General features: G+C 41.3%; 1 protein-coding gene across 1 annotated transcript in view; it reads right to left on the minus strand.

Moving 5' to 3' along the window:
- Window positions 1-23804, minus strand: part of LOC308640687 (ras-related protein Rab-32-like) — a gene marked incomplete at its 3' end in the record, with an annotated part of 422333 nt that overhangs the window by 115856 nt on the left and 282673 nt on the right. The gene's annotated exons all lie outside the window — the stretch shown is intronic.

Consider the following 23804-nt stretch of genomic DNA (forward strand, 5'->3'; position numbering starts at 1 on the left):
TGTCATTTCTATGAAGACATGAAAATAAGCAAATGATAAAAGAGGGTGAATAGCCTTTGCCATTTATTTTACTGGTATATTTAAAAATTCCAACTTATTTGCTATGTGGTACCTTTTCAAATTCAAGAAAATGCAGAGCACTGTGATGCTTGGTGGAAGGGCAGCTTGTTCTCTGCATCAAAACTTCTTGGCATGATTGATGTGATTCTACAACATGTACATTCAGAAAAATGAGAAATTATATCCCATCTATGGAGGATATATCAAAGTGCATAAATGCATTCTATTGTCAAAATAACTAATTAAAACTAAAAATTTTAAAACAAAACAAAAAAACCTTCCTGGCCAGTGACTGGGAGTAGGGGGAGTTGGGGACATTGTGCAAGCTGGGGGCCTTACATGCTATAGTCCTCTCACAAGTGTTTTTCTTCTTGACTCAGATAACCTGGGGCAAAGCATTTGACCTTTCCATGGTGCTACAGGTTCCCCATCCTTGTTGAGGCAAGCCCATGGTAATTGCCACCCACCCCCTCCGAGGTGATATCATGTTTCAGGGTCATCTAAAGATAGGCACAATTGAGAGACAACCCCACACACATCAATATTATTGAACCTTAGCCAGTATTTTGATACTTATAGAAATCAATATCCTAGGTTTTAAAGCTCCTTTTATATCCCAGATGTTTAAGCTCCTTTTCCTAAAGTTCTCCAATAAGTGGCCAGAAATGAGATAAAGCACATTTTAGGAAGAATGTTGATGCCTATGTATATAATGTGATCTATTATATTTGCTATATTGCCTACAGTCACTTTTATACTCCTGGAACATAAATAATTTTGTTGATAATGTAAAAAATAAAGTTTAATCTTTTTACTTAATTTCCAAACATTAATCAAAGAGGAACCTGATTTCTGTGCCCATGATGGAGTCTTTTCTCCTTTTTTCTAAATTCTTTCAGGGTTTTTTTTTTAGTTTCTATTTCCTCCTTAGTTTCTATTTCCTCCTCTATTTCCTCCTTTAGTTTCTATTTCCCCCTCCTCCTCTCCCTCCTCTTCCTCCTCCTTTCCCTCCTCTTCCTCCTCCTCATCATTTCAAAGTCCTATGGGGCTACCATTTATCAAGGGCTTTCTATAATTGCATTTTATCCTATGAAGATGAAGGTGAGGAAGGGCCTTGAAGATTTAGGTCAAGCCAAGCACAGTGTCATGCACCTGTAATACCAGCTGGCTTGGGATGTTAAGGCAGGAGGATAGAGAGTTCAGAGCCAGCCTCAGCAAAAGTGAGACATTAAGCAACTCAGTGAGATCCTGTCTCTAAATAAAACACAAAATAGGGCTGGGGATGTGACTCAGTGGCACTTGAGTTCAATCCCCAGTACCAAAAAAAAAAAAATCTAGCTCAAATCCAAGTGAACACAGCCATATGTGGGCAGTCAGAGAACAGAGAACAGCCTGATCATTTTACAAATTCTTTCATCAATCATGCTACATTAATTCCCATGAAGATGGCTATGCAGACATCCATCTCTCCCACTTTCCCTTACCATCAGGGTTCTTGACCAGTTTGTTGGAATTGTGAAATCATTCTGTGGGTCCTGATGAATGTTTATTTTATTTTATTTATTTATTTTTTTAAAGAGAGAGTGAGAGAGAAGAGAGAGAGAGAGAGAGAGAGAGAGAGAGAGAATTTTTAATATTTATTTTTTAGTTCTCGGCGGACACAACATCTTTGTTGGTATGTGGTGCTGAGGATCGAACCCAGGCCGCACGCATGCCAGGTGAGCACGCTACCGCTTGAGCCACATCCCCAGCCCCATGAATGTTTATTTTAGCAGATGAACAAAAGAATATCAGAATGAATTTATTGAGAATTTTGATAATGTAGTGATTCTCAATAAGTATTGTTTATTAGAAATAATTATCTGTCATATGCATGTTTATTCTCGCTGGCTTTGTAAAAAGTTGTTCTTACTATGGGTTAGGATCACAACATATAAAAGCCACTAATCTAGCTGGGGATGTGGCTCAATGGTAGAGTGCTTACCTAGCCTGTGCAAGGCCTTATGCTCAACTTTCAGTACTAAAAAAAAATAAAATAAATAAATTTTAAAAATCGCTAGTCTGGAAATTGGCACACATTTAAGATACTGTTGCAACACAGTTAGGATATTATACAAAAAAGTAACTAGTCTATTATTTAGGAGTAAAGGAACCATTTCATACTATAGAAAGCACACATATAATAGGGCCTGAAAAAAGTTAGAATTGAATTTTCACTGGCGTTTCTATAAGGCAGTGGGCAAGTTATTTATCTCATCTATAAAATGGAGAAATTCCATCTGTTTCACATAGTTCTGAGGTTATCTGGAATCATGCAAGGACCTCTATGAATTAGAACCTCACCCGCTTTCCCCACCCTCTCTTCCTTCCCCACCTAGTCAACCCATGAGCTGAATCTATAAATAGGAAGTTTCCTTGTTCATTCCTGGATCTCTTAGATCACCCAAAGAAGTATTACCAAGCCCTGGAATGTGGTTGCTGAGTAATGGAGTTGGGAGGTTACCTTTGACAAGGTGCAGTAGTGGCAAGGTACAGAGTGAAGGAAGGTAATGAGAGCAACAATAACAATAGCTGTCATTTACTGAAAACCTACTGTCTACTAGGTGTTGCACTGGAATTTTAGAAGTTTTTCATTGAAAAAAAAAATTTTTTTTCTTAAGTACTGGGGATTGAATCCCACCCAGAAACCTCCCAGCCCTTGTTGTTTTTCATTTTGAGACAGGGTCTTGCCGAGTTACTGAGGCTGGCCTCTAACTTGTGATCCTCCTACCTCAGCTCCTGGGTTGCTGAGATTACAGGTGTGCATGCACCAATACACCCAGCTTATTAAGACTTCAGTATTAGCAAAATGGAATTTAGGATTTCCCACCATGATCTAGCACTCCTACCTAGCTTCTTTATATTTTAATCCTCAGTTACATCCATCCATTCATTCAAGGTGCCAAACTCCCACAAATTTCTTCCATCCCTCCCTTCCCTCATCATCGTTCCCATCTACATCATGGCTAAAAACTCCTGGTCTTCATAAATCTAGGTCAATTACATTCACTTCTCTCCATCTTCACTACCAAGGCCTGAGATCACACTACCGTCTCTTTTATGATATTTTATCCCAAACAGTGTTTCTCAAAGTGGGGACACCATCATTAGCCTCACCTAGGAAGTTGCTGGAAATTGAATTTTCTGGCCCTATCTGGAGCCTACTAAATTAGACACTCTGGAAGTAGGACCAGCAATGTATTTTAACAAGCACCCCAAGAGATAGTGATAGTGAGAGCCCTTGTAAGATCTGGGCAGGTCACAATAAGAAAAAGGAGCAAATTGCTGAGGAAATGTGAAGTTTTAATAGACTATATTAAAAAGCTCTACCGGTAGATTGATTTTTTAAAAGCTCACAGGTAAAAGAAGCTGTCAAAGGCAAGTGAATGGAGATCCCCAAATCAGATATTCAGAAATATTTGGTTTTGTAGAGCACACAATTAAATATTTAAATTAAAATATATTCCCCATAAGAATGGTACATGTTTTAGCCAAAGAGCTTCATTTAAATACTTGCTTTCATTAAAATTTTTTTCTGCTTAGTGCATAGATTAAATCTGAAAGATTATAAATAGTCCTTTTTTTTTACCATCCTGCCTGCCTGCTAACATTGAGCAATGAAAGTAGATAAGTTCCTTTAATTTTTACCAACAGTCAGCAACCAGCTCTGGCACTCCTACAGGGGGCATTCCACAATGCCCTGGGGAACTGACTTCAAGAAAAAATTGATATGCTAAAACATTTTTCCCCATCATAATCCTCAACAATTTTGTTTCCACATTTAGTAGTGAGTCAAACCCCTGCAAAAGCATTACCTGCTTAAAAGCCCCTCCATCAGAACTTGGTGAAAGAGATGAAAAAAATTAGAGAGAAATTAAAACAATGTGAAGACAGCCAGAACAGGCCATGGAGAGGAGGTAAATAAACAAAGTAAGGATACAGGGCTATAAATACTTTTCTCTGAAATCTCTCCTACTCTGATAAGAAGTGCTGCTGGCCCAACCAGTTGAATAGTCTGTGTTGGTGCTAGGTAAGCACCAAGGTTCTGCCTGGAAATTATTCTTTCAGATACAGTAACAGTACTGCCATAGATATTTCATTTTATACCATGGGGTTGGACTAAATGATTTCTAAAGCCCCTTACAATTCTGAACCACAAGAATTCCGAACTCATACACTATCTTCTGTAATACACAGAATTCTGGTGGGCTATCTACAGGTGCCTATGAGGATCAAAAATATGCTGTGCAAATTGAATTACATAATGTTTAAGGCAAAGAACCAAAGGACTTCAACTCACCATAAAGTGACTTTTGAATCAAGAGGAGAGCAGTCTCTCCTGAGGAGAGGTATGAAATTATGTGAGAGTGAACTTGGCATTTAAAAGGAAGAAAAAAGGAAACATGGAAAAGGAATTCTTTTTAGAATCATACGCCCTACTATTAGCCTTTTTTAACTTAGGGGAGTGTAAGGGAAAATTGTGCCAATAAGACTTCAGATATTATGTTGAGTATTGCTAAGTTATGCAAGTAGGGATTTAAAAGTATAGTGGGAAGGTGTCTACAACCCAAATTGATTCATCAAGCTTTATTTTATAAATTTTATCCAGTGAGAAGTCCTCCATGGCTGTCTGTTGCTTAAAACTAATTGTAGAAAATATTTTTTTGACATAAAATTTAAAGTCTCCAGTGAAACTACTGCTTTGCTTCTTTGAGGTACTACAATGTGATAGTACATAGCACGAAAGATTCCCACTGCCACAATTCACCCTGGTAAACAGAAGATTTTTATAGTCTTACCTAGAGTTGAAATTATCCAGAATACTTGGATTCAATGACAATAAATTTGATTAACGACATTTGTGTATGAGTATTTAAAAAAAGAAGAAGAAAAAGAAGGCATTTAACCAAGTATAACATTCTGGGAAAAACATGTGTTAACCCATTAAAATAAAGCAAAATGTGCTAGCTTTGTACTGCTTATTTCTAAAAAGAGTCATGAATTTCCTACATAGACAAATTACCTGAATAAAAACCTTGACTGTCAGGTGCCCTGCTCAGCCCTAATGTTACCTCCGTGGCTCTGCCTCCTTCTATTCTGTCTTATGGAGGGGTCCAGATTTGGGAACACAAAGAAAAAGATATTTATACTCAAAAAATTCACAGACAAGTATCTCTATACTCTGATTCTTGTTTCTGGGGACTGGGGGGTGGGAAAGGAAAGAAAGAAATTCTCAACTTTCCCTCTAGCTATAAAAATCCATTATTTTAGAATCTCTGAAACATGTATCTTCCTTCTCACGCGATCTAAGTCCCCCTCTTCCCGTGTATAGTGCATCTTAGGGGACTGCCCCCTCCACCAAGTTGTCCAAGGCCATTTTCCTCTCCTGGGCAGTTTCTTTCAAATTGTGTTTCCTGTGATACACACAGATACATGGACACACACACACACACACACACACACACACACACACACAGGCTCAGTTATCTAGTTCTTTTGAGCTGCCTTACACAATTGAAGATATAAATAAATGAACTCTGTGACAGATCCATCAAAAGAGGTGGTGTCTTGGAGAATGTCTCAATGAGCTTCTCACATGTGGAGATAGAAGTTTCAAGTGACAGGACATTGGGGTCATGGCTACTTCTTTAAATAGTGCCCCCGTGGAACAATTCCCTGTTTAGAGAAGTCCATAATATGTGTTGCTCCTATGGTTAGTGCTGCTCTCAATGAGGATTGAAATTTAAGGGAAATGTTAACATGGGCACCAGATTTTCTGTACCACTTGCTTCTCAAAGAATGCAAGTTAAAAAAAAATGGATTGTCTAGGCAGATTTTCTGTCTCCTAAGTGAAACAACTAGGTGCTAGCTACCCTTTATCTAATGAATGTTCTCAAAAATCAGATGATGTTGATCCCAATAGCAAAGAGACACTTAACAAAGAACGCTTGTTCTAGAAATGAGGTCATTTGGACAGTCTATCCATTAAGAAAAAGCCTATTTTGCTTTCAGAGGTCACCTATTGGGGCAGGAAATCCATCTTTCGGCCAGTGAACTAACATCTGGCCTAAGTCTTCCAGGCTGAAATGTCAATTTCCTGATCTAAATGGAACACACATGAAAGAAAAAAAAGAATAGATGAAAAACACAAATCTTCATTTGCTGAAGAATTTTTCAACAGCAGCATACATCAGCATCCTCCAAAAACAGAGCTACACTTTATTGATCAAAACAAAACAGTACTTATATATTTGAAATAAAGAAAATTTTATTTCTTAATATATTAACTCAAAGGTAAATGATAGCAAAGGGATAAATTTAATTTAATCTAAACCAGTAAGTCATAATTTGTTTCAGTCTGGACAAAGGATTAATTTTTGTTATTGTTTGTATTTTTTGTGGTACTGGGGACTGAACTCAGAGCTTCAAGCAGGATTTCACATGCTCTACCACTGAGTAACATCCCCAAGTTTCAGATTTACTTTTGTGCTACAAGAAAGCAGGGGAAGGGAATTATTAACTAAATGAACAGGGTAAATCTAGAAACAGAGAGCTAGGAAGATATTTAACCAAAATATGAAAAATAATTTTCTAAAGCTGGTTGAAATTGGGTTTGGTGGTGCACACTGATCACAATGGCTCAGGAGGCTGAGGCAGAAGCATCACCAGTTGGAGGCCATCCTGGGTAACTTACTAAGACCCTGTCTCAAAATAAAAAATAAAAAGGGCTGGGAGTGTAGCTCAGGGGTGGAGTTCCTGTGGGTTCAATTTCCAGTACAGAGGGGAAGAAAAAAAAATAGTTACTTTAAAGTGTTATAAAACATTTCATGCTTATGTTGAGCAGGGTATAGTTCAATAACAGAGCACATGCTTAAAAAATATGCAAGGCTCAGGATTCCATCCCCAGCACCAAACGTAGAGAAAACAAAACAATACAAAACAAAAAACAGATCATGTAATTTTCAAATTTGTCACTCAATTTACTTGTTTTTTCTTCTAATACTGGGGATGAAACCTGGGAACTTGACACCTACTCGGCAAGCACTCTACCACTAAGCTATATCCCTCACCCTTTTTATTTTTTATTTTGAGACAGGTTCTCACTAAATTGCCCAGGCTGGTCTTGAACTTGAGATCCTCCTGCCTCAGCCTCCCAAGTTCCTGAGATTATAGGCATGTGTCACTATATCCCACTCTTTGCTTTTTAGACTCTGAAAACATTCTGTAATTTTTACTAGGCTTTCTTCTTGGGTACAAATTATGAAGGTTGTGCTGTGTCCATCTTTCATCCATCCATCCATCCAGCCATGGATTCACAAATAATGATTGATTACTGATTATGTCTGACATAGTATTAGGTATCAAGACTAGAGAGGTCTGTTTTTAATATCATCTAATCTACTAAAGCAGATAGAAAAGTAAGTAACATGCATACATACAAAATAAAGGGGTGCTCAACTGGGTGGTAATGTGAACAGTTCACAAAGGATATGATCCCTATGAAGGGTTTGAAGGCCAAACAATTCACCAGCCAGTCAAGGAAATAAAAGCAGATTGTCTAGGCAATCTAGAAAAAAACTGGAGGGGTTAAGGTATAAAGTCCAGTGAGGAGACTGTGGTAGGACATTAGCAGGTAGGAAGAGTAAGAATGGATGGTCTCCATGCCAAGTTAAAGGGAAGGATTTTATTGTGTCTGCCCTTTCCGACACCACAGTTCTCCATAATTCCACCTCCTTCATCTTCCAATCAAGAAAGCAGAGTGAGGGGCTGGGGATGTGGCTCAAGCGGTAGCGCACTCGCCTAGCATGCGTGCAGCCCGGGTTCGATCCTCAGCACCACATACAAACTAAGATGTTGTGTCCGCCAAATACTAAAAAACAAATATAAAAAAAAAAGAAAGAAAGCAGAGTGAGACTGAGAGTGTAGCTCAGTGATAGAGCACTTGCCTACCATGTGCAGGGTCCTGGGTTCAACCTGTATACCACCCCCCAACATACACAAAGAAAGCAGAGGATTGAATTTCTTGTAAAACGCACACACACACACCCACAATTAAAAATTTGAAAATAATAATAATTAAGCAGAGTAGTAATGCAAATATGTGACAATATATGATTACATCTTACTAGTTATTATAATAAATGCAATATGGAGTTACTGAAGGTTTTAAAGGAGTAAGTATTGAACTGTCTGATTCAGGCTTATTTCAAAATGAAAGGTAATACAGAGTTCAGTCAAGAAGTTCTCTCTCTTAGAAATTTCTAAGAGTCATTGATGGGGCTGGGTATGTGCTAAGTGAGATCCTAAGTGAAATTTGATTGCTAGCACTGGAACAAAGCGGGGGGGGGGAGAATAATGCTACTAATCCAGACTAGGAGTTACGATGGCATTATGGCAGATATCAGCGGTTTGTTTACCTGACTCTCATTCCACCCCTGTCTATCATGCAGGAGCTGAATAGTTATAATTATACTTCTCATGGTTCCCTTGCCCTGTGGTTAAGGACTTTACTGAGGTTCTGCCACATCAATACATTCACATAAGGCTTTGAAACTGGGGAGGAGTTCAGTGCATGGTGGGCAGCATGGATTGGGAAGGATCATGAACCTTCAGCTCTGCCTTCTGGTTTGGGGGTTGCCTGATGGTGGCAGAAGAGCCGATTGTTCTGGATCTTTTTAATTCTTTTTTAACTTTTTTGGGTTTTGCATACTGTGGTGTTTTTCCAACACTGAGCTACCTCCCTAGCCTTGGTGTTCATCAGTCCTGGGTGGCTCAGTTGTGAGTGCAACTTGCGCTCCATTCTACTTTGCCCAGGACTGTCAGTTTTAGCCCTGAAATTCCCACATTTTGAGAACAGCTCCTGCTCAGGTCACTGGGACTGTTAACCACTTTATAAAATTGCAGTCATTCCTAAAGTCTCAGCCATAGTCCATTCCATCAGTCCTCCCAACAATTCTGAGTGATCTGTCTTCATACTGGACCCTTACTTAAGAAACAAAAACACTAGATTTCTTTTTTGCAGCAGCTAAGGACTTGGAGGAAGACAGCCATGAGCAAGGGCCTTGGGGGTGGAGTGGAGAACTGAGAACACCCAGAGCTGAATTAGAAGGACTGGGCCATTCATTGGTGAGGGGAGTTGGAAAGGAGGATATAAAGGCTGATTCCAGGTTCCTGGATCTGCAAACAGGTGAGCGACAGCGAACTTTGCTTGTGGATAACCACATCCACAATTCATGGATGATGTAGGATGAACTCAAGGAAGCAGTGAGGGCCACAGACTTGACTTTCTGCTACCTTTCTCCCCAGCTCTGCCTCACTTGACCCCTCTGAAGGGGGGAGGGATCCCACTCCCCCTTCCCATGCTTCCACCATCCCACACTTACTCCCTACTGCCAATCTCACTCTTGCCCTTTGGCCTTCAGGCACGTGGGCCTTGAATGAATAGCCCTTTCCTTTATCTGGGAAAAGCAGGTCCCCCAGGAAACCTTTAGGGGCCTTTCCCAAACCTGGCGGACTTGTCCCACTTCTGTTTCTCTGTAACACCCAGCTGTTTTCGTAGCACAGCAGTTAATCCTACTTCCTGCAATTGTTTATTGTGTCCCTCATGTTTAACTGCAAAGTCTATGACAGGGGCGGTGGGGGGATGCATGTCTCACTCACTGATAATCTCCAGTAACTCACATTGTACTGGGCACATGGTAGGCATTCAAACATTATTTGATAAAGGAAATCACCAACTCGAAGGAAACCATAGTGATTGTCTAATGTGGGTACACATTAGAATTACTATGATGCTTTTAAAAGTACAGGTGTTCAGGAGCTACCTAGAAGCACTGGAGACAGGCCTGGTTGCCTTTATTTTTTTGAAAGAGCCATGAGTGATTCTGTTGGGTAGGCAGGGAGGAAATCCATCCACGTGAGAGTGGAGAACTATGAACAGCAAGAACTGGAGAATATCTGCATTTAAGAGAACAGGAGGGGAAAATGACACCAAGACTGATAGAAGGTGTCAGAAGTAGGAGAGAAAGACCATAGCGTGAAGTGGAGGAAGGGGGAATTTCAGGAGGGAACAGTGCTGTAACTGGGGATGGCCAGTCCTGCAGGAAAGTCAGAGAGGTGGGAGCGTCAGTGAAGATGCATTTTGGAGTCTCTGGGAATCTTCCCCAGCCACCCACTCAGGGTCAGAGGAAGGACTAGAAACCAGAATGTATCACACTGAAGAATAAAAGAAAATGGATTAATAAAGATGACAGTCAGGGGCTGGGGATGTGGCTCAAGCGGTAGTGTGCTCGCCTGGCATGCGTGCGGCCCGGGTTCGATCCTCAGCACCACATACAAACAAAGATGTTGTGTCCGCTAAAAACTGAAAAATAAATATTGAAATTCTCTCTCTCTCTCTCTCTCTCTAAATAAATAAATAAATAAACAAACAAATGAACAAACAAACAAATAAATAAAGATGACAGTCAGGGATTCGAGTATGGCTCAGTGGAGAGCATCTGCCTAGAATGTGAGAGGCCCTTGGTTCAATCCCTGACACCACAAAAACAAATAAATAAATTTTTTGCTGTTACTGTGCTATTTAGATAAACATTGTTAATGGGGTGTGGGGCATTATTTTTTTGCTTTCCGTAGTACCAGGATTGAACTCAGCAGTGTTCTACCACTGAGTTACATCCCAGCCTTTTTCATATATATATTTTTTAACATTTATTTTCTAAGTGTATATGGACACAACACAATGCCTTTATTTTTAAGTGGTGCTGAGGATCAAACCCGGGTCCTGCCCATGCTAGAAGAGCGCTCTACCGCTGAGCCCCAATCCCAGCTCCTTTTTTCATTTTTTCATTTTGAGACAAGGTCTCACTGAGTTGCCTAGGCTGGTCTTGAACTTGTGATTTTCCTGCCTTAGCCTCTTGGGTCACTGGGATTACAGGCACGCATCACCATGCCCAGCCAACACTGTGAATGTTAATTAGTAATATTTACTGAGTATTTACTGTGTGGAGATATTGAATATTTTGTAGTGCTACCCATTCATCGCCTTCTTAAACATGCCTGCTATCTTTCCACGTTTCAGTGCTGGCCAAACACAGAAGTACCTTAAGAGTTAGTCTGATGAAAGAGAGAGGAAGGGAGGGAGGGAGGAAGAAAGAAGGAAAGAAAGAACCTCAGGGAGTGAATGCAGACGAGACAGGCTCATGGTACTAGTGTCTTAGACTGCGAGGTCTCCGGTGGGATGCATGAGCACGAATTCTCAGAACTCACTCAGTCAAAGTCCTCTACACCTAGACTATCTATGTAAATAACTGCTAGAACTGGAATGACTGAGTTCCTGAAAACTGAGAGACAAAGGAAGAGTTCTTCTCCAAACAGCCTCAGAAAGTATACCATTTTACTTCACTTAGGGTGATTCCTGAATGCCTCCGTGTTAGATGAAAGAATGTGGTATGAAAGGTTTACATATTGCAGCATTTCCCCAAAGGCAGGAATGTATTATGGCAAATAGTTCACAAATGGAAACTGAACAGATCCAACTAAAGCAAGCAGGGACTGTGGAGAGTCCCATTTAAAAAAAAAAAAAGTTTTCTCAATATTGCCTAAACCTCCTTAAAAACATAAAATATTCAGAAACCACCTCTTTTGATCCACCCATAGTGTTTGACCTTCCTGGTTTTCAGGTTGGATGATAGACATGGTGTTACAGATGAATAAGAGTGGGAATTGGACCATATTTCATCGTTGGTTTTCGTGTGTTCGGGGTCTGTAGAGGCCATTGGAATTGCTCTTCTGCATCCCAGATGTATTTAGCCTTTGGTCAGTAAGACCAGCAATTTCACCCTTGGTTTTTCTTGGATACAGAGTCTACCTTCATTACTATTCATCTCTAGATTTTCCAGTGAGAGATGCTATTTTTGAAATGATTACGAGCCCTTAGCTGTTTCTCCTGCTTCCTTCCCTTCTTGGCTTACTCAGAATGGAGTACAAAGTTAGCCAGGTGCCATGTCTGATCACGGCCATATTCCTCGGGGCACAAATGGCAATATTTTTAAGCCCGGCCATCTCAGGTCTCCTCTATTACATCAGGCCTTATGACTGAAACCACCCTTCTTTGATCTTGCATGCACACGCAGACTCTAGCTGTGGACCTTTACAGTCCCCAATCCACAACCTCTACTAAGGTTGGTACTTGGTAATCATAAATAATGTGGGTCTTCTCGATGATGGTGCCTGATTTTGCTCAGGAATATTTACATGCTAGGAAGAAAAACCAGCAAAATGAACCAATGGTGTTCAAGCCCACACACTCTCTTGGTCTATAAAACAGCATGTTTAATTTCCAGTGTCTAAGAGAAGAAAAGCAAACTGAGAGTCCCACTGCAGGCTGCCCAGCATTTCCTGAGAGATTTCTTCTGACCACAGATGCACTCTGGGCTGGCCAATTAATCTGGGCGACGTGCCCCAACGTGGGCCGTGTGCTGCCTGACATCAATAACAGCCTGACATATATCTGCACCCTGTACCCACTTAATTTGTCCCTGGCTGTAATGCATGACCTTTTATTTGTGCTATTATCATCATATCCTGTCTAGACTGAAAACAGCCTCAGAGCTCCCTTCATATTCAGTGAGCTAAAATTCAAGAGGCCAGTCTGCCCAACGATGCCCATGTGGGGGACATTGGTGGGTCCCCTCAGCTTCTCTCATTTAAAATGGGAGAGATGGAGGGAAGGCCCTGGAAGCCTCTTCCAAGTGGAAAAATCCATTTAAGAGTAAAACTTGACTTCACATTGCAAACATCGTGACCAGACTCCAGTAATACTATATTTTAAGTAAATCATTTGGGAAAATCATGAAAGTTTTAAATCGAACAAGGCAGAAGTAATGTTTGGGCTATGTTTTGATTCCATTTTGAAAACACTGGTGTTCCAGGAAGTGAATGAACAAAAGGATCACTGTATCCTCAGGGCTGAGAAGGGGGAAACCCTCCTGGTCCTCAGTGTGGAGATTCAGGGTGGCTGAATGCTCAGGCGGGTGGCAGGCCAGGCTGAGCTTTGGGAATCTGAGAGGCAAGAACATCTCAGAACTAAGGTAAGAAAACCTCTTCAATTAAAAAAAGTTTGAATTAATCTGAAACTGATCAGTTGATGGGGTTATTTGCGTCAGTTAAAAATACTGTTCTCAGCTGACTCCATGGTGCACACCTGTAATCCCAGTGGCTTGGGAGGCTGAGGCAGGAAGATGGAGAGTTCAAAGCCAGCCTCAGCAAAAGCAAGGTGCTAAGCAACTCAGTGAGACCTTGTCTCTAAATAAAATATAAAAATTGGGCTGGGGATGTGGCTTAGTGATTGAGTTCAATCCCTGGTACTAAAAATAAAAATTATATTAAAAAATATTGTCTTAATTGAAGGATTCATCAAAGAAATCTGAGGTCGTGGTTGAGCACAAGGGCTTTGGTTTCAGACAGACCAAGTTCAGCTCCCAGGAAGTTACCCTCCAAGGTTTACTTTCCTGTTATAAAATGGGGTTAGTGAGGGAGTCTATGACATAGTGTTGATATAAAGAATAAAGAAGGTCATTTGCAAAAATGTAGTACCATGAGTGGCACATAGTAAATGATTGATGAAAATATATTAGTTACTTTTTATTATTATGTGGAACAAACAATATGATATCTATGTGGCAGAAAAAGAGTACCATTCAATAAATTATCAGAGTGGTTATTAAAATTTTTGGTTCTATTTAATATCAATGATAAATCACTTAATTTCTTAAATGTTTGCAGATCATTAACTACCTTTAAAAAATTATTTGGGGGCTTAGGTCGTGGTTTAGTGGCAATGTTTTCCTCACAGACATGAAGTCCTAGGTGTGATCCCCAGAAACATAAAAAAAAGAAAGAATTTATACTACTTTGCACTGATAGACTGGGTACTTATGAAAGCAAACGTTATTCCGTGTCCACCTTCTATTTCTTGACCCCCCCTTTTGAATTAAACAACCCAGTAATGATGTTGGGTAGAGAAGAGACAAAGAAAATAGAAAGGACACCTATTTTCAAACTTTTGTTCAAAGAATTAAAATGAAAACGTCTCAATTATAGGAAAATGACCATGAAGGTCTTACAAATAACCCCTAGACTCAGGCACGAGATATAATACACTCAGCAGGCTCAGTCAATTCCTCATTACCATATAAATTGTTTTCAAGATTGACCTAATAGGATGTGATTAATAATTGGGACTTTTCTTCTAAGGATCTGAATGATGGGAGAGAACCCAATGTATATGTTTAAAAGACCATTCCTAAATTCACCAAGTATTTTTGTTCTGCTTTGTATAAATACAAGTATAGTAATTATTGTGCTGAGTCCTTTTAGATGCCAAGTGAGGAAGAATGTGACTTGGAGCCTGCATCTCCTCACCACATGGCTGCTAAGAGGAGAGCTGCAAAAATTATGGCTGTTCAGGGCTAGGACTCCTGCCTGCGTGCCTGGGGTCTCTGACTGGAACACCTAATAGGCTGTAGGATTGCTGGGGCTGCTTCCCAGTTCTTCTCGCTTCCTCTTTGGACCATTTATTTATGTATTTATTTAGTGCCAGTGATTGAACTCAAGGGCACTTAACCACTGAGCCACATTCCCAGCCCTTTATGAAAATTATTTTATTTTGAGACAGGGTCTCACTAGCCTCGCTGAGTTGCTAAGGCTGGGTTCGAACCTGTGATATTCCTGCCTCAGCCGGGAGCCACTGGGATTACAGGCATGTGCCACCATGCCTGGCTCTGGATCATTTCTAAGAAGCCCAAGCTTGTCTCTGGTGTAAATTCAATGCAACCTGAGTCGCTTATGGAAAACTGGACAGGAAAGCACTGAGCTTCTGCTAAAGGTAATTTTCAGAGGAAAAAGGTTTCCTTGTAGATGTTTTTCCAAAATTCAGAGCCATGCTAGTGGGAGGGAAGGGTTAGCAAGTTAAGGGAAATAGAACCTCAATTCTCTGCCACCAGGAGCAGGTAGCAGTTTCTTATTCTATTGCCCTAAACCAATCATGCAGTCGCACGTGCCACAGCCACCGAGGCCCTTGTCAATTAGAAATAACATTAAAATGACATCCCATCTGCTCTACAAATGTCAATGAGCTCGTGCCACCTGTTGAGGGCTTGCAGGGGCAGTGGAAGGGTAAAGAGTCTAGACACAGGTTTGTATATTTATACAAACAAAGAGCCACTTGATTCAGTGTTCTCCCTGCACCACCACCCTCTCTTCCCCTTCTTTGCCAGAAATCCTTTGAATAGTTTTGCAGTGGTATTTTGTAACCAGAAGAGTATTAGTTGTATTTAAATACCATGCCCCGGGAATCACAGGACCTTGAAAATTATGCAACATATTTCAACTAGTAGAAAAACTAATTGCTCTCAGTCCTCAAAACCACGAAGGAAAATTGCAACCCAGAGGGTTTCGGTTGGAGCTAAAATGAATTTTGCAGGGTGAAGACTAAGACACTGGAGTGGGAAGAGAGGGGATTCTGAACGTTCTTCCCCCAAGATCTGGACATTAGCATAGCAAGTTAGAATCAGGATGTCCCATCTGTGAGCCTCCGTCCGAGCCTCTCCCCCTCCTGCACCATCTGAGCGCAGCTTTGAGGTTTGGCTCAATTGGCCTCTCCTTCCTTTGCGCCATGTCCTGTGACCTGTTGTTCTGTTTTTTGCTGTTTTTCACGGGTGGTTGTGGGGGTGTTCATGTCATTTGGTAAGTTTCTTCCCTCAATCACTACATGTCCTTTGGGGTTTTCCCTACTGACACTGCTACCTGTCCTTCAACACACAGATGCCACCTCCCCTGGAAAGATTTTTTTGGACAGGGTCTCCCCACTCTCCTCCTCTTCCTCTCCCTCCTCCCCTTCCACCTCCTTCTCTACTCCATGTTCCCCTTTCTCAGAGCAGCATCCAAATCCACCCTCAGCACCATCACTCTGAATTCAAGTTGCTAGTTTGCCTCACGGTCTCTTACACTGGGAGCTGTCGGAGTGCAGGAACTACAGTGGGTTTTGGTTTTTCCCCTGTTATTCTTAATGCCTTGCACAATGCCTGAACTTTAAAGAGTCTCGATAAATAGCAATAATAGCAGTCAACAATCTCAGAGCTCTGCCCTCAGCAGGTTCAGAATAGAACCTGACTCCTGAGGGTAAGAGACCGCAGAGTGCAAGCTTGGAGGCTCTGAGTTGATGGTTAATAGATCGTTCCTAATTTTACTTCATGCATTTTGTCATTTAATTCTCAGAACAGGTTTTTATGCAGTGCTATCTGCCTACCTTTCTTCCTTTCATTTTCCTCCCTCCCTCCCTTTTTCCCTTCCTGACTCCCCCTCTCCCTTCCTTTCTTTCTTAACCACTGAGCTGTAAGTTGCTGAGAGTCTCACTAATGTGCTGAGGCTGGCCTAGAATTGTGATCCTCCTGCCTTGGCCTCCTGAGTCGCTGGGATAGAGGTGTGTGTCACTACTCCTGAATTTTTTCTCAATTGAGAAAGGAAGGTTAGAAACCTTGTGCCATGTTCATTTATTCAACTCTATAAGAGCAGAGGTTTTCAGAATCACCTTTCTGGATTTTGATGACAACTAAGCACATTCTATGGTAATACTTCTTTTCCTTCCAAATCTGGCTTGTGGAGGTACAATTTACACACTGGAAAGCCCACACTCCTTACCGTACGTTGTTATGAGTTTTACAGTCATGTAACCAGCACCGCAGTTAAGACATAGACAATCCCATCACCCCACAAAATCTCCTCATGCTATTTAGTGGTGAGCCCTCCCCTCACTTCCAAGCTTGGAAGAACACTGATCTGATTTCTGGTTTTACCCTTCCGCCTTCTTCAAAACATCATGTGCATGAAATCACACGTAGCCTTTTAAGTCTGGATTCTTTCACTAGCCCGAAGCATCTGAGACCCCATTCAGGTTGCTGAATGTTCCAGTAGCGTGTTCTTTTTGACTTCTGTGTAGTATTCACTGTCTGAGCCCAGCACAGTTCATCCATTCACCAGTTGGGAGCATGTTGGGATATCTTCCAGTTTTTGTTGATTATGAACAAAGCCACTATAAACTTTCATGGGTAGATTTTGTGTGATCATAGGTTTCTATTTCACCTTGGAGTGGGATTGGGAGGTTGTCGAGTAAGTGCATATGTCTATTTAATTTTACAGGCAATCATCAAACTGTTTTCTACAGTGATTGCACCATTTTGCATTCCAATTTCCTTTACTCTACATCCTTGCTAGCACTTGGAATTGAGGCTGGGGGGACAAAAAGACACTGTAGGTCAGAAATGATTGGGTCAGAAAGATGGGGGCTAATTCAGGAAGAAATGAAATGCTAAAATCTCCAAAGCCTTTGCTTTTCCTCCTCCACCAAGGATACCTGCCTCAAGGAAATTGTTCTTCCCTGCAGGGAGTTGTAGGAGGCAGCCCTGGAAGGCTTCTTTCTCAACTTTGGCCCCTTTTGGCCACTGGTCGTGTAGGCAGGATGGGGGAGGACAGGCCATGAAAACATAGGAATTCTGAAATGTATAAAAGGGACAGGAAACCCCCACTGGACACCCAGCTCTGGGGCCCTTCTCTGCAGAGAAGTCTATCTCAGTTCTAGCCTTTAAATAAAACTTGCTTTCTATGCTTGGCCCAGCATTTCTCAGGTATTCGATCATCAATATCTGGGGAATCAGGACTTGGCCCTGATTGATTCTCATTACCAGCATCATCTGTTTTTGTTTATTTTGAACCTGTGTTTGTCTGCTTTCTGTTGCTGTGACAAAATACTTGAGATAACAACTTAAAAGGAGGAAAGATTTATTATGGTTCATGGGTTCAAAGGTTCTAATCCATGGTCTCTTGGCCCTGTTGCTTTGATCCTGTAGCAAGGCAGAAAATCATGGTGGGGAGTATGTGGTGGAATAAAACTGCCCATCTAGAGGGGACCAGGAAGCAGAGGGGGAGGGGGAGGGTTTCATGGTCCCTTCAAGGGCATGCTTCTAGTGATCTATCTTCCTTTCTCCAGGCTGCAAGTGTTAAAGCTTTTACCACCTTCCACTAGTGCCATAAGCTGGTAAATAAGCCTTTACACATGACCTTTGGGGGACAATCGACATCCAAACCAGAAAAAAAGTCTTTTTAATACTTAGTGTGATTTTTTTTTTTTTATACCGGGGATTGAACTCAGGGGCCCTCGACCACTGAGCCACATCCCCAGCCCTATTTTGTATTTATTTAGAGACAGAGTCTCACTGAGTTGCTTAGTTCCTTGCTTTTGCTGAGGCTGGCTTTGAACTCGCGATTCTCTTGTCTCAGCCTGTGGAACCACTGGGATTACAGGCATGCGCCACTGCCCTTAATGTGATTTTAATTTACATTTCCCAAATGATTAATGAAGGTCTTGCCTAGACTGATACTGAACTTGCAATTCTCCTGCCTCAGACTCCCAAGTAGCTGGGATTACAGGTGTGCACCACCTCACCTTGCTCTGTTTAACTTTTAACTCATTTTAAAAATTGTGTTTTTTTTTTAAATTATCAAGTTTTGAGACATCTGAATACAGAATTCGATACAAGTCCCTTATCAGATTTGTGCTTGGCATATATTTTATTTCAGTCTGCAATTGTCTTTTCATTTTCTAGTCTTTTGAGGAGAATTTTCAATTTTGATGAAGTCCCATTTATCCATTTTTCTTTTATGGATCACATTTTGTTGTTGTAGTTAGGGAAAGCAAACTCACAAAGGTTTTCTCCTGTGCTTTCTTCTAGAAAAATTTTCTAGCTAAGTATTTCATTTTGGTCTGTGATCTCTCTCTGTCTCTGTCTCTCTCTCCCCCTCCCTTTTTCCTGCCCTCTCCCTCTCCCTTCTAGGACCCCAGGAGGCTCTACCACTGAGCTACACTCCAGTCTTTTTAAAAAATTATTTTGAGACAAGGTCTTGCTCATCTGCTGAGATTGCCTCGAGCTTGCAATCCTCCTGCCTCTGTCTACCAGGTCCCTGGGATCACAGGCATGTGCCACCTTGCTCAGGTGTGATCTCTTTCAATGTTTGTGTAAGGTAGGATGTGAGTTTTGTTTTCCTACATGTGGATGTCTGGTTCTACAAGTTTGTTAAAGTTGAAGCTCAGATTTGAACTCAGGTTTTTCTGACTCTAGAAGCCACAGTCTTACCATGTACCTTTGTTACTTTGTTGCATTTTTGATGCTCTACTAGATTCTAAGCTCCTTGACATACTTCCCTCCATGCCCATAGCATCATTCCTTGAACATAATATGCCTTCACTGGACATCCCTGGTTTGACCGTGATGGTACCTCATCTAGAGTTCTGATCCTCCCAGCAGCCAGGCAGAGGTCCAAACCTTAAGCTTTTGAGTAAAGGGATAGAGGAACTAGCAATGTGACAAGGTGGCATGAGGCTCAGTCTACCAATGGCATGAGGAAATTGGCATTTCCTATGACCACATTCCTGCCTGAGATTCGGGCTCTAACAGCATTTGCCATTCTGTTCTAATCAGTGGGCAGGATCAGCTCAAGAGCAATTTGGGGCTAGATGTGGGTGGATGTGGGTGGATGTGGGAAATACGTAACACATCAGTATAACAGAGATTAACTGAGGTATTGACTCTGATCCTGGAGGAAACAAGCTGGTGTGGGCAAGTCCTGTGCATGATATTAGCTCCATGGATTTATAAGCAAAGGCCTTTCCGTAACTCACAGAGGGCAAAGCCAGACGACCAGTGCTTAGCCTTTGTCACTGAAAAGGCAAGAGGCCTTGCAAAGCCCATTTTAAAGGACAGTGGCATTTATACCCTGCTATGGTTTGGATAAGTGTCCCCCAGAGTTCCACTTGTTAAAGGTTTGGTCCCAGTCTGTGGTGCTATTAGGAGGTAGAGGAACCTGTAAGAGGTGGAGCCTGGTGGGATGTTTTCAGGTCACTAAGGGCTTGCCCTCACAGGGATTCTGGGCCCTGGTCTCTTCCTCTTCCTCTCTCCTTTGCTCCTGGCCATGAGGTAAGTGGTTTTGTTTCATGTGCTCCCCATGATGCGCTGCTTTGCCACAGGACCAAAAGTGATGGGGCCAATCAATCACGGATTGGAACCTTTATTGTGATCCAAAATAAACCTTTTCTCTTGATAGTTCGTTTATCTCAGGTATAGTGATGGAAAACTGACTAACACATGTCGCAGCACTCATTTTGGATGGTACTAACCTTCAGCTCTCTTCCAATGTTTCATATTCTCTTTTTCCCAAGGAAACATGACTACAAGTGCCAAATAATTTCTGACAGGGATGCTTAAAAAAGAGAGAATATTACTGACCAAAAAAAAAAAAAAGAATAATTCTATTTCCAGACAGGATAAACTGATTGTAAGAAGAAAAGCAGAAAACTCTTAAGTTACCAAGTGTTAGATGAATGACTGATCTAATGCATGAAAAGTTTTTGATCCAGGGCTAATTACACAGCCAGTTCTTAGAAATGTCATATTGTTAGTTATTGTTACATTTTTATAAACATTTTTGTGGTAAAGTGTGATTATAAAATTTTATAAAGAGTGTAATATACTTATACTCAGGCATGCTTGCCCCCACAAACAAACATATGTAAGACACCAGAAAAAGACATACGAAATATAAGGATATAGAGCTTAGGAACCCAGAGAAAAAAGATCCAGATGTAGCAAAGAAAGAGGTTAACAATAGCAAGAAGGCTATGGTTGGGTAGACATTTTGCTTATCTCAGTGGCAAACTCTTCAGGCTGGTTCTATTCCACTTTTTTGATTCCATTATGATAGAACTCATTCTGTGACCTGTCCTCTTCTGTGCCTCAGACATCTTGAACATTCTGGGCCAGTTATTTCAGGGCAAAAATAAAATAAAATGTTTGTTGTCTAAATATTAATGGAAAAGTCACCATGTCCCTAGCTAAAGGACCAATGAAATAAAATTCAAGTAACCAAATGATTTACTTTCCACCAAAATAAAATAAAGCCAAGTTAAAGTTAACTAAGAAGCTGAGCACAAACTGTAATAACCTAAGTCCAAGAGCAGCACGAGGGAGGTGACAGGTCCTTCTGGTAGGGCTGGATTCCCAGCACAGACCATACATCATCTTTTGAAGCCTGAGATCAACAAAGGGTGGAAGAACAGTAAATACAATAGGAGGCATGAAGCTTTGGGAAACCATGGAGCCTGGTTCATAAATACCCTGTTCCAGGACAAGGCCATTATTTAATGGGTTTGGCAGCTCATTGTACTGTAAGCTCTTTTAGGGCAGGGCTCTAGTTTCCTCCCAGTTGCCTATGAAGGTTGTATTGATGAAGTGGCAAGTGGCCGTTCTCTGGGGCACTTAGCAATGACTAAGAGGAGCTGTTACCATATATGTTTAAAAATATCCAGGTTTGCTCATCCAACCCACATCTACTAGAGCACATTGTATAAAATGATTCCATAGAGGGACTAACCATCCTGTGGCCAGGAGGAAGTTCTCCCAATCCCTGGGTACAGCTGGGTTCTGAGATGCAGTGTGCAGACAACTTGTGATGCCTCTGAGTGAACTCAGACCAACCCTAGGTCACCTTCTTTTGTACAGTGAAACAAAGCACTGAGGTAGGGGGATGGTAAGCACAGGACAAAGGCTACATGAATTAGTGATTTCCATCATTTAGCATTGTAGAAAACCCAAAGTAGAACATGTTCCTTGTCCTTCCTTTGTATTCTAGACCAGTGATTCTCAGCCTTTGACCTCACCAGACTCTCTCAGAATCTCTCAGAATTGATCTGGGTTGGGCCCGAGAATTTGCATTTCTAGCTAGTTCCCAGATAAGGCTGCTGCTGTAGGTTCAGGAGCCACCACTTGAGAATCACTGCAGCAACCTTTGTTCAAATAATACACCCTACTACTATGCCTTTAAACTTGACCCATCATAGAACTTCAGAATTCAGAATTCACTGGATGATTTTATAGTGTAAGAAAACAGTACAGGCAAAATGAACCATATTTCACTTACACAGAGGTCAGATTCTTGGTAACCTCAGCTATTTGGAACATACTCAGAAGTAAGATAAAAAGGTCTTTAAGTTAGAATAAGGCTATGTAAAAGTTACAGCACTCTTCAGGGGGCAAAAGTGGGGAGTCCTTTTAGGTCTCTGTGTAAAATAAGCCAATGCACAAGGAACAGCTAAGATATGTTTGTTGCAAGATGATGATAAAAGAAATTTGAAGGCATAAGCATCAGCATAATGATCTGCAGGCAAACTGTCAATATGATCCCGTAGTTAGCCCCTGGGGTCACTATTATCTTATAAGCAGAACACAATAATTGATTTTAACATACTAAGGCTTTTCTCATACAGCTCTCTCCCACTAGTGCCCCAGTTTCAAATAAAGAAAGTGTCAAATGGCCAATAAGGAACTCTACCTGAATGTGAGGGCATAAAAAACTTCAGGCTCAGCTTGGGACACACAATAACCATAAGTTGGAAGAAGGGGCTATGTGAGCCGCTGGGTCCCATGTTCTTCAGCTTCATTCTCAGGAGGAAAAAGTAAGAGGGGGAAAAGAAAGCTTGAGCCTTTCTCAACTCCAAGGGAGCCTGCCTATGATTCTAAGGAGAGGGGGCTATAGAGTGGAAAGAAAAGGCCTCTTTAATTAATCAGAGGAAGGGCTGTGAATTCTAGCAGAGAGGGACACCTCTCCTAACTCAGCAAGAACAAAGGCTCCCTGGAGAACCTAGAAGGGGTTAAAAATGGCTGCTTTTGCAAAGGGCCCAAAAGTATTGGGAGCAGAGAGCATCACCAACAACAGAGGAGGTGGCAGTATATGCAGAAACGGAACAATCAAGGAGAGGCCTCTTGGGACCCACCTAGAGCCTGGAACCATGGGGCCTAGAGCCAATGACCTTGGTGGATCAAGACTTGTTCTGGCTCATCTCTATCTGTCCTTCAGATTCATCTCTGCCTTCTCTGCCATCTGTCCCCTGAGGGACTGATGTCTATAGATGGTACTGTAATTTCCTGGTTCTCTGGCTTCCTTTGTGTTGGGTCAATGACATTAGTGAGAGAGAAGAGAGGAACAGGAGAGCATTTATATCTATCCTTACCTGTGCCCCATAGCTAAGTTTTTGCTTTCTTCCTCTTAGGCCAGGGATCAGTAGAAAGCCCTCTTCCAGGATTCTTGATTTAACAATTGTTTCCTCTTAACTTTCCCTTCAGGCTTAGAGATGACAATGATTCCTGATGTTGCTATATCTGTGGTGCTTTGCCATCTTTGTCCTGTCATCCTGTTCTACCTCTATTAAAAAGGGCCCTCATTCAATTCTTGTCAAGCACTTTGAGTCTACCAGCTGTTGACTGCCTGGACCTTCATTGAAGTAGGGAACAAGGTAAAGCTTTCCATGAGTGAGCAAGAGCTTTGAAGAGCTCGTGACTGTAAACTCAGGAACAAATGGAATTATAAACTTCATCAGAAACTATGCAGCAGTAGATAAGGGAAATAAAAGACTTGAGAAAATGAGCCTGAGCTGAGGAATATTGATCAGAAAATGACTCTGGTACAAATAGGGGTTAAACAGGTGAATACATTCTGAAGAAAGAGCCATTCAGGAGATGATTAGCATAGAACATTGGAGTAATTTTAATAAAGCTTTTTAGAAATCTTAAAATTTTAAATCTAGATCTTGAAATCAT

This window comes from Spermophilus citellus (genome assembly GCF_964194105.1).
Source record: "Spermophilus citellus genome assembly, contig: SCAFFOLD_102, whole genome shotgun sequence".
Classification (NCBI taxonomy): Eukaryota; Metazoa; Chordata; class Mammalia; order Rodentia; family Sciuridae; genus Spermophilus; species Spermophilus citellus.